Source organism: Haliotis rufescens, unplaced genomic scaffold (assembly GCF_023055435.1).
Source record: "Haliotis rufescens isolate VD_foot unplaced genomic scaffold, xgHalRufe1.0.p SCAF_6, whole genome shotgun sequence".
NCBI lineage: Eukaryota > Metazoa > Mollusca > Gastropoda > Lepetellida > Haliotidae > Haliotis > Haliotis rufescens.
In genome coordinates this window covers 6,211,845-6,223,735 of record NW_025964334.1, presented here as the reverse complement: position 1 = coordinate 6,223,735, position 11,891 = coordinate 6,211,845, and the positions used below count along the sequence as shown (strand labels likewise).

The window sequence follows — 11,891 nt, the reverse complement described above, 5'->3', positions numbered from 1 at the left end:
AGCCCTGCCATAATTACACGAATCATACGATATCCGACTGTACCATAAGCATGTATTTACGAATCACCATTAAATAGCGATGACACCAGGTGTTCGCGAATCATGTGTCGGAGTATTCATCGTTGACATGTTCTTATGCCCAATGCGCAAAACATACAATCAATTAGGTCAGTGGTCAGACCAAATGTATATATCATGACTGTGTCAAGTTTGTTTGACGTTGACATATTCGTGTGTGTTTGATTTTTCTTTCTATATATTACTTGACTCTTAGCGTTATGACTAAAGTCATCATATGAATGATATTATCAACAGGAAGATGCTATTCATAGAGTGAGTGAGTGAGTATGGTTTTACGCCGCTTTTAGCAATATTCCAGCAATATCGCGGCGGGGGGCACCAGAAATAGGCTTAACACATTGCACCCATATCGGGAGCTATTCACAGAACACGACGAGTCTGTGTTTAGAAACATATGTATGCGTGTGTTTTACATAATGACAAGTTGATTTATGTTTGATTGTCATTTATCCTGTTACGTGGGGCGTGGACATAAATCCTACACTTGCAAACTTGTGTTTATCCCACACCTGTGCCACAAATAGGTCACAGAAAGGGCGAATAGAAATCGTGGTTCAAATAGTTACTTTTCGTTTGGGAATTTACATTTACACTGAAACTGTTTGATTCCAGATCTGAAACCATCGGTCTGATACCATTAGATGGACTACTAACGGTAAGCATGATTGCAAACACTTATTTATTTGGCAAAGTGTGTGAGTGGCGGACGCACCGGTAGAGCTTTCCCTTTTCGGGTCCTATCACTGATTTTAAGTGATCCATTCATATATTTTCCCCTGTTACCCTTTATGCCCAATATGGAATCTGTTTCGGCGGATTATTCTCTGGCCTTGGGGTTTTATATTTACATTCAGCATATTCATTTACCCCCTACCCATCACCTGAATGTATTCGTTTATAATACATGTAGGTGTATTCATTTGTATAAAATGTACGTGCATTGTCCTCTTGCAGTGGCAACAGCGCCAAGTCTACTAATCGCCAATGTCCTTTGAGTGCAGATATTGTATTGTACGCATACCAAAGTAATCATACATTGGTCTTAAACATTTATATATAGGTGTTCCACGTGCTTGACATTCCTTGGCCATGACTGTTTTGTTTATGAGACGGATGGTTTTGACATATGGTTTCTTGGTGCCATCATTGTGCCATCATCGGAGACGGTGTTCCAGCCCCTAATTCTACCCGTGTCAAATGCCATCAATAAAACTCCCCTTTACTATATGTGTACTTGACATAGTGTTAATATCAGAACTTGTTCAGAAATATCGACAATGGGACATAAAGATTTATTACCTAAACCCGTGCCTGATTCGAATTTGTATCATCTGAGTTTGGTCTTAGAATCCTGTATTGCAATACTTTGATCCCCGAAGAGGCCAAATTCCGGATCTTGTTTTTCAGCTCCAAACAACCAAATTGCCCACGACTCTTTTTCATAGTTTGAAAGCATCTGTCGTCTGTCGCTGACGTTCAATGAGCAGACGACAGGGTCCAGACTCGAGTCAGACGTTCCATTGTGCTTCCACAGAGCCGTCCCACTACCAACACCATTGGTATTGAAGATGAAACGGTCGCATGACGCCAGTCTAGATGTTTTCAAGTCCCGTTTTAAAAGGAAGGTACTCATAGCGCAGACGAAGTATAGAAATCTCAATGTTAGCGTATAGAACCGAGAGTGCTCCCGTCACACTACGAGTCAAGTTAGGGCAAATCTCTGCCTTTCTTCTGCGGTCGTGAACCAGCCAGAGGTTGCTCGGGAGCACCACAATCAGATCGTCCACATCCCTAAGGGACCTCAACACATCTCCTTCTCGCGGAAAGAAAAACTTTCTTTCTCATGCACAAAGCCACAACGGACCCCTGTGTGAAGAGGGATTGACTAATGCAAACCCTCTCAGGACAAACGTTAGGAAAAGTGCCACATTTCAAAGCTCAGCTGTGAAAAAACCCAAACCGACTCATAAAATAACAATTAAGCGGATTTGTTGCTTATCAAAAGCTAGGGGAAGAGATAGCGACGCCAGGTCGCTCTTTCTATGAGGTAGGATGCTCCTAACGAGAGTGAGAGATAGGGCCCAGTAAGGGGTAGGAAGGGACGCAAGCGGAGAACTAGGGAAGATGGTTTCTTCTACCTTCGGGCGAACACTCCGGAGGTCCTGCTGGGGTGAGCGGCGACATTAAAGGAACCATCCTGAATTCATTATTTGCGTATTAAGAGCACTAATTAGAAGTTTAGATTAGGATACGAAACATGAGCCAGTAACGTTGCTTTGCCTCCAAACCTGTGATTCTAGCTTAGAGTCTTCCCTGTTCCCCATGAACCTCCAGTTATTTGTCCTTTGCATTCCTCGACAGTCTGGTAGCCCATTAATGCGCCCCCTGTCAATCGTCCCTCCCTCTCCCCCTCTCTTCAGGGGATGAGGCAATGATTAGACATGGAGGGAGGGGTGTCAACATACACTAATAGTGGAGCGTTGGGCGGGCGACTACCGGAGAGTATAGTAGTCACACTTCTATTACTTGCTTGTGAAAAAACGGTTGGGGAAATCCGATACATTGTTAGAAGTATGATCGAGTTCTGCAAATGTACGATATCGTTCTCTACAAAGGTCAAGGGTTAAACTCCAAATTTCCTCGTCGCAATTGGCAATAGGACAAACTCATTATCAAATCGGATATCTTCAAGAGTGCTTTGACCAAAATCACTGATTGTAGCTGGATATTATAAGCGTTGCTTTCTGCCTTTATATTGTCAATTTCAACAGCTTTTGTTAGAAGCTTGGTGTATAATGTTATCGGTTTATGTTTTTATTTATGCCCCCGTAGCCTGTAGTTAACATGCCGCATCATGGGCAGACAATTCCTGTTGCTTCTCGTATCTGTCTACTTGTGTAACAGATATGTTGCGACATGGCGGCATCCGGATAATCCTCTTCAGAGCAAATGACAGTAGATATTAACGGTGCATTGTTCTGTCAAACTTTTCTCAACACTCGCCTTCTGTACGAATACATTCCTCACATATACGACAAATAATAAGTATTAACCAAGAATTTCGGGGGGATATTTTAAATGTCGATAAAGAGACTGTTGTCTATGGTTTTTACTGTTAATTTACTCTGTGAATGATGTCGTGTCGACACACAACTACTTTCAATGATAACATTGCCCGGAGTACTTCGCGTAATGTTTCAAACAGTTTAATACAAAAATCAAAATAATACTTGTAAGCAGTTCACGTAATTATGTCAAAATGTGTATTAACGTTAGAATATATCGTAAGCATGAATGTTGGTTTGTTTTGGTCTGTTGGTTTTTTTAGGTGTGTGTGGGGGGGGGGTATTAAAAATAGATAATTAAGTATCGAACTATTGTGATAAATACATTCCATAAGTATACAATGAATATCATACATGCAATATACGCGCATATCTACATATAATCTGTCGCCTCTGGTTCCATACAGTGAATGTGTTTATATGGCGTCAGATGTCTGTATAAATTATTCTCCTAGCAGATAGAAAGGCGGCAGTGTTTTCAAATGACGGCTTACGCAATACAATGGAAAAATAATTCTGAATCAATTCGAAAATAATGCCCGCCGAAAATTTCAAGTGGGGATGTTTTGTCCAGAGCAATAGTATATTAATATGATGTGTACGAGTTAATCTATGGACAGATCAGCATGTCACTCATACTTGAATGACATCTTGTTTGGTAATAGTGGTATTAACACCAGCTCACAAATACACCAGGGCTCATGAAGTGGGGTTGTAAGCCGTTCCTCCTACACTTATTTCATATACAGTTTTGTTATCCGAGCGACTTTGAGTGCCACGTTGGAATGTGAAGAACCCTTAACCCTCCACGCAGCGACAATAGCTTGACACTTACATTCTACTTAAAGGGCTATCGAGCAGTGCAGAGTTTGTACAAGCTAGCCAAGTATATTGCTATACAAGAGCTGTACTCGACTTTGTAGCTTTGCTATTACCAGCTACTGGTCTTAACAATGAGCAACCGGCCGCGTGACTGTCGAAAAGCGTATAAAGAGGACAGTTTGTGTTTGCCAAGAGACTGCGAGCTCCACAAGACAGTATACAATGTTTGCACACGTGGTGTTAAAGCGTAAAGGAACTGCATGGGCGGAGAAGCTGCAGAACTTTAGCTGTCTTCAATAGCGGGAGTGTTTGCCAACCTGTGGGTTTCATTATTAGGTGATTGGCTTAGAAGTTTAGCAAACTAATTACAGATCAGCGGATACGTTAGATAGAAATAAAATAAACCAGGCAACAACGGAGACACTTGATCTTAAAGTAAGCAGATTTTTTAGCCTGTAAGACCAAAGGAACTCGCAGTCGGGTGTCGAGCCTCCCTGGCCACTCCATAACCATTTTAAGACGGTACTAAGCGTACTTAAGCCATGCGTAATCCAGTGGTAATACGGCAGCCATCTTATCTTTGATGAAAATGTAGATTTTTTGCGATATTTCTGGTTCCATGTAACGTGTACTTCCGTCAGAATACGGTATAGGATTGGGCTTTCAGAGATACGCTGGCAGCACTAATTTCGTTCTAGATCCTTTCTTAATTATTTTGACGGCGTTTAAAGTTTTTTTAAAGTCAGCGAGTGCATTGTTTTTATCAATAAACAGTTGTGCTTATGATGAATGCCGATTAATGAAATTAAACCAGTGAATTGGTAATATGTTAACAGTTTGTTTAAAAGGCACCCTTTTAGAACAGCATCGGTAACATCATTTATGCCTCTGACTGAATATTAGTAGAAATCAATGGCGAAAACTTTCTGATAAATCAGTGTGGCATAAAATATATAGAGAATATCTGTACATGGATTCTTATAGAAAAGAACGGTTCTCAGGTTGGTCGATAGAAACAGGACCTCATAATTTAATTATGACGGGAAATCAATTGCGAAGGCGCAAAGCAACAAAACGTATTTGAATACGAAATGTAAAACTTTAAAATGAAATATTTGTTCAAAGGAATGTATGGATCCGTACAAAATATTTAAAATTACTTCAAAGAAGAGTAATTTTCAACACGAAAGTACTCATTCAAATGAAAACAAGTGAATACATTTAGTGTTTATTTAACAATGAAACAATTGAAATCCTTTGTGAGTAACAGTGTTGGAACATGATAAGCATCTGCTGATTTTGACAGACAAGCGAATAGAACGCAATCAGTGCTACACATGTAAATATTTTGTCTATTCTTTGTCAAAGTATAGCGTCTGTTTTCGATTATTATATATTGTGTTATTTTATTATCTATTCTTATACATGAATGTAGGAGGCATTTTCAAAAAGACAAATTAACATATTTGCCGGTAAAAATAATATGTCCTTTAGCACTCCAAAAATTAGTCAAAAATGATCAAAAGATATTTTGTATACCTGTTCATAATGTAGATTATTGCACATATTGCTCAAAGTCGTTTTGTTTGGCTAACAAACAAGCATGTTGTGATAAAATGTTTTATTAATTAAATACAAATATAAGCGTTCGTGGACACAGTTAAGCAATTATCGATATTTTCATATTATCATCATTACGAAATATTGCATTCAATAGTTTCTATACAATAAAATGTGTATTAATCGTGCATGGTCTTTTATATCAGTACATTCGGACAGATATAAGAGAATCGGTGAGACGGTTTAAATTCGTTGTAACCGTAGTTCGTTACAAGCAATACCTCATCATTTGTTTCCTTCAGTTGCTGAACTGTATTGCGAAACTCGAACAAAGATACACCCTAAGTAATGACGTATCGACAGTACGTTCACATGGTTTACTGTGTATTCAAGCTGGCGATGTTCAAGCATACAGTGTTACCGTACCTTTACGATATCAAGCTTTAACATACCGAACAATGCATAAAACAATCTGAGAAGGCAGTAAATTAGGGAAATTTGGAAATTAATACTGTTGAGACACGTAAAAAAGTAGAAAATAGAGACAATTTAGGGATAACAACGTCTCTGTTATACTTTTATAGCATTATAAAAGAAATTGTTATCCATTAATTGTGTATCTACGGCAGCTTCTAAGAAGTTGCTATCAAACTATGTAGAAAATCCCTTTATATCAAAATACTCGTAATGAAAAACGGCCTTTCAACAATTCCTCATTAATTAACATGGCTAAGACAAACCTGTTATAAAAAGGTTCATCCGCAAATAAAACTTTGTTCTCTTCACCTATTCACATTTCGTCCTCAACTCTGTTGATCTTCACGTAAAAAACTTGAACAAGTCAACAGTGTGAAAAGTGTCATATTTTTTAATAATAATATTTCATTCATCAAGTAGTGTATATTTATAGGCGCATTCAATATTGCAGCGTACACAGTGTGACAGAATCTTAATGCACGATATACAATATGCATGTTATGTACACAAGTTTTGAACAGTGCTTATATCCGTTGAATCCATCACGATAGTAAATGTATAATGTAGAGTACAAATATTGTTTTAAGAATTCAGGGACCATCGCCTTTCAGTGGGTTTCAATTAATTAATCAACTCTGTGTATATTAGACAATTGATCAGCGTGAGAAGTCTAGGATATTCAATGTGTTTCATTATCAGTGAAAACGAAATATTTAAAATAACGTAAAAAATAAAGCGATTTTACATATAAACGTATTTGATTTGATTTTCTAAAAGTAAGTTTCATAAGAATTGTGCCTAGGATACACCGTGGCATCGGTGCTCATGTCAACCCTCACCAATATTTAAAACCCATATTAAAATATCAAAAGCATGCCGTCAGGTTGTGACTGTTTTTGAATTTGTGATGCGCTTTTGCCTTGCTCCCAAACTACAAAATAATATCTTATTGTTTTCCCCTTTTTTTTAAATGGTAATGTTTATATATAGCAATTTGATAAGTAAAAATGAAAACAGTTTTACACTTACGCCACTTTGAATCGACTTTTCTGAGGAATCGTTATTAGTAATAAATCACACATGTTATCAGTACAAACTATTTATAATTTATATATTCTTTTACATTTGTAAAATTAATTATTTATGAAAGTTATGTTATGTATCTACTAAATAAATAATAAATGTCGTGAAAAATTAGAAATATGCATCTATGAGCCTCTATCAAACTTACCATTGCTTTATGTGTGAATTTCGTACTGATTGAGCTGTCATGTACTAAGCTACCTTTGTAGTGAACTTTAGAACAACTTTTTTGCTAACCTACACGGTTAAGTCAGATTTCTTTGATGACTGACATCAAGCATCATACGGCCATCAGGAAAATATGCATATAAATTCAGCGAGGCTGGCTGATGTTATTGTTCAGGGCCCATACTGCGTAAAACGCGATACTTCCAACTCATTTTGTAGCCGCGCTCGTGCACAATAGCGATGGTGGCCGCTTGGTCGAGGCACTGATTACACATTACCGTATATGGCGTCGTAGTGGGCGTAGATGGAGGGAGGATTCAACAGGAGGTGGAGTTATTATAATTACATCATCTTCATTAATTATTACGTGCGTGATTGACACATGTCATTTCTATTGATTGAGGACCGCAAGTAACTTATCGATTCGTGGTTGAGCATTGCCAGCCGAAGAAAGCGCTATGAGAGAGCGCAATGTAACACATATGATAATATGAAATTGCATTTTAATGTATTATTTAAGCTTTTGCAAAACATAAACACAGTTTATAGCCAGTGGTAAAAGATAACGTTAGATGTAAGTGGCTTCGTTTATTGCCTTTGGTATACGTTTTCTCTCTTCGTGCGTTGATTGACCAGGGTGAATGTGGAGATATACTATCTTAATGCCGTAAGTTACATGAACATCTACGATAACATATACCAATCAGTTTTCAGTTGATGTAAACTTGAATTAAAAATGTGTTAATGCCATATGTACGTGAGGATGCATTTAGATAATGTCAGTCATTGTAAATACATCACGGAAAAGGAAATATCGTTGTTAGAGTATGAAAAACGTTACAAATTGCTTTTTATTACGTATATTTTGTCTATGTGTGAAATCCATGTATTTATATTAGATTAATATGTTGTGCTTTTATGTAAATAATACACCACCAATTTCATGTAAAACAATGGTGTGCTGAATTAATTCGTCAATTGTAAATATTGTATGAGGTAACATGTAGGTCACTGATTTTGTTGTGTACAAATATCAGATCGTACATATCTGTTATGAAGATTTCTATTTCACTGTTCCTAGTTTTTTCTCTTCTGGATCATATATTTGGAGGGAGATCCATTACAGAATGTTAAATTCATTGTTTTAACTTAAAACGTAACCTACAAATAGACAATAGGATTGTAAATATTGTATTTCTCATTTACGGAAAGTTCAGAAAAGTTGGATTAACAGCCAAATATTTTACCCACACATGTCAGGTTGGAAAATTAAATCAGCAATAAATTATGAATAGGTTATATTAACCGGTTTGATATTTGATACCAAACAGTGTTACGCTTAATAACTATTTACAACAGCCATTCAGTATATAATTAATCGTTTTTAATATATAATTGAAAAACAGAATAGCCCATAGGATGTGTTGTGTGTAAAATCTATTGTATGGCAAAATATTTTCAATTATGATACATGTTTTGTGGGCTTTGTAACTTTGTAAACATAGAGTGACAACATTATCGAATTCACAGTTCACAGACATCAGAACATCCACGTCAGGTTGTGGCTGTATCTGATCCGACATATGGCGGCTATTGTATAATGACGGAGATAAAGTTGGGAATGAACTTAAGAGACAGATGTGCCACATTTTCTGTGTTATTCTGTCATAAAATGCAAATTAAACATGAATACATGATGTAGCTGTTTCAAGCACGGCGATTCTATCAGCAATATGTTTCCTCGTTTCATAGGTGATAGTGAATCGTTCAGAAAGAGTGTGCTGTTATCTTACATTTTACCATTTTATGTTTATTCACACCCTCACGTTTTGCTGTCGCTGGTAGTTCAATTGTGTCTATTGGAAGTAGTTTAATTATGTATTTGGGTTTCATGTAAACAAGTGTGGGTTCACCTTGTTTTCATTTTCCGCATTTAAACCATTTAGAAGTGATACACGTAAGGAAGAGAATGTATGGATGTCAACTTCTTTATTATGAGGAACACGTTTCGGAGTATATGCTTACTCCTTCATCAGGTGATGATAACACCTTTTTATGTTAATTATACTTCTTTATTTTGCAATGTCCAGGACACAATCGTTTAGCAATGTTAGATATTGAACCATGAACGTTATCTATTTTATTTCAAACTATGCTATGAACGTCCTAACATTTATAATTTAATAATATGTAATTATATACATAGCTGTTTATTAAGATTTAAATTCAAATTATCAATTTTGTAAATGTCTCTTTTGCGAGTTGTGTACCAAACTATTTGCTTACTACATATCATCTTGCGCTGACAGTAGTAGCTCTCTGATACTGCCCATGAGGCAGTGTAAGTAACTAATGTTATTAAGGTACTGTGTACGTTTCTTAAAATTGTGGTACGTTACAATTGACGTACCTCCACCACGTCCAATTTAACATGTACAAATGCATATCATGATTATACTTAAGAAGAATTATACGTATTAATCGATTATGCCCGTGATAATCTCACATTGAGAAAGTGTTGTTTTTGTCAGTGTAAATTTGTTTATTCATAAGTTCGGTCATAAACCTCAGTAACTAAAGCTTGAAATTTTCAGTGAAATTATTTTTATTTGCAATATGGATATAGCTTATGTAGTTTGAGGTAATCCTTTCTTGATAATAGACAAACTTACATGAATGTGTACAGTGATAGTTAGATTGTCCTTTGAGTTGGTTAAAATTCCATGTTTCGAACATTAAAAGCGTGCTACAGTGATGTTGTGGTTGTGACTATCAAATACTTATCGCCAATGTAGCCTGTGATCAGAATGAATTTTGAAGTTGTTTTATAATGAAACAGGTTTTATTTTCGTCAACGATCCTATCGTTTGTGTGGTATTATGTTTGTATGTGATATATTCATTTATTCTTATATCAGTTATATGTGAATATCGTATCTACATATAACAGATGGCCCTTGATGCTACGTTGATCTACGTTGATAAATGTGGAATAGACACCTAATAAATGTATCAAATAAGGTTTGTGGGTACTATTCATAATAATACTCACATGTTATTTTGAAAAGACAAAAATAAACTAAGAAAATGACTTTGAAAGTAATGTTTTTTAATGCATACATAGTTCTAGAATTATCCATGTAAATTTTCTGAATCACTTCTTGATTATCTCTACTGAAGCAAACGACCCCAACGATTAACGAAATCATTTAAATTCTACTAGGTATGTTAAAATTTCACGTGAACATTAGAGCCTCAAATCAGTCGGTTTGTTCCCGTGGGTATGACAGCATTTAATCATTGGGCTGGAGCCCCATACTAGTAATTACTGCGTTGACCAAAGTCCAGTTCGAAATCCAGCTATCATTACCCAGCAAGCTTCCAAACATCTCAACCATGGTGCGGACATTTTAATAGCACGGTAGAGTGTCCTAAGCCCGGATATTTCCATACGATGGCAATATTGTGGCCGTGGGATTACGTGACACAGCCATGAAGCAGTCAAGCCTCTATCCACCAAACGGGGGTTCCGGATCAGTTGAGTTCCCGTCTCCTTACAAAGCATCTATTTTCTCATCCACGATTCTCGATCTCTCCCTTCGGGGCCTCGCCAACCCAGTGTAAGACTGCCATTGTAAATGGACAAGAAGCGAGGGGGTTTCTTTGGCCGCAGTGTTTAAAGATAAACGCACTCTATTCTTACCGCTTGCTTCTCTTCAGTTACGCCTGTTTTGGAACCTATTGAACAAGGCACAGATTCAGGGTAAACTGAGCCTTGGTTTAAAACAGGTCCTTGCTATTAGCGTTACTCCTCAATTAATGTTTTATTGTAATGTTTACGACAATAGCATCGAATGATCAGATCATCGCCAGCGTTTAGATCCTCCCATTATCTCCAGCTGTCACGTTGACAAGTGATTGACAGAGTGATCTGATTGCTCGAAACGAGATCTGTTCGCCGAGCTCTCTCACAAGTGGGCGGAGCGCTTTCGAATTGGCTAATCGCGATCCGCCTTCTTATGGTAATGAGCTCCGGGATCGCAGCTCGCTTCGGCTGACTCGTATACGGAGGTCTAGTGTCACAGAAGCCTTCGCCTCAGCATAGTCATTAGATCCGTAGTCGATGTTAGGCCACGCCCCCAGTTACTGTGGCAGTCACTGCACGCGAAGATCTCAAGGCTCCGCCCACTGCATGATTTTATTAAACATGTGTTTTAGAATTTAGTCGATGAAACGAAAGGCTATCCCCGGGTTTAGTGGAGCTTCTATAACCGATGGAGATGGCATTCGGATGGCATTAAGGCTTAACACTTGAATACGTTTCTGCATCACCTCATTCGAGTTTTTTCCTCAGTTGTCAAATCAGTGGACAACTGTTTGACAGTGTATTAGTGCACACATCGGACTAGGCATATACACAGCCTATTGGTTACTAAGCCATCCAACTCTGCACGGCGCGGATCTACTTCCTACGTAACACTCACACGAACGTTTGGCAACATTCTGTCAAAATTGTGTTTTCTGGCAAATAAGTCAGCGATTTCACACTTGCAAGGACCTTCTTAAGATTCGTGGACAAGTGTGCAGTGACCCTTGAAGGAAGACGTCTGTGTCCTTCTCAAGGTATGTACAATAT

The 11,891-nt window shown here is 37.5% G+C and overlaps 1 protein-coding gene across 4 annotated transcripts in view; it reads left to right on the top strand.

Annotated features, from left to right (window-relative positions):
• The first annotated feature begins 687 nt into the window (after positions 1–687).
• Positions 688–11,891, top strand: part of LOC124148802 (paired box protein Pax-6-like) — a 61,170-nt gene continuing 49,966 nt past the window's right edge. For 2 of the 4 annotated variants that reach the window (XM_046520104.2, XM_046520099.2), the window contains exon 1: positions 11,488–11,878. The gene's annotated coding sequence lies outside the window, so the exon portion shown is untranslated. Of the gene's footprint in view, positions 737–7,835; positions 7,924–11,487; positions 11,879–11,891 lie in introns of those variants that run through there. The other 2 variants (XM_046520103.2, XM_046520101.2) reach the window with 2 other exon arrangements.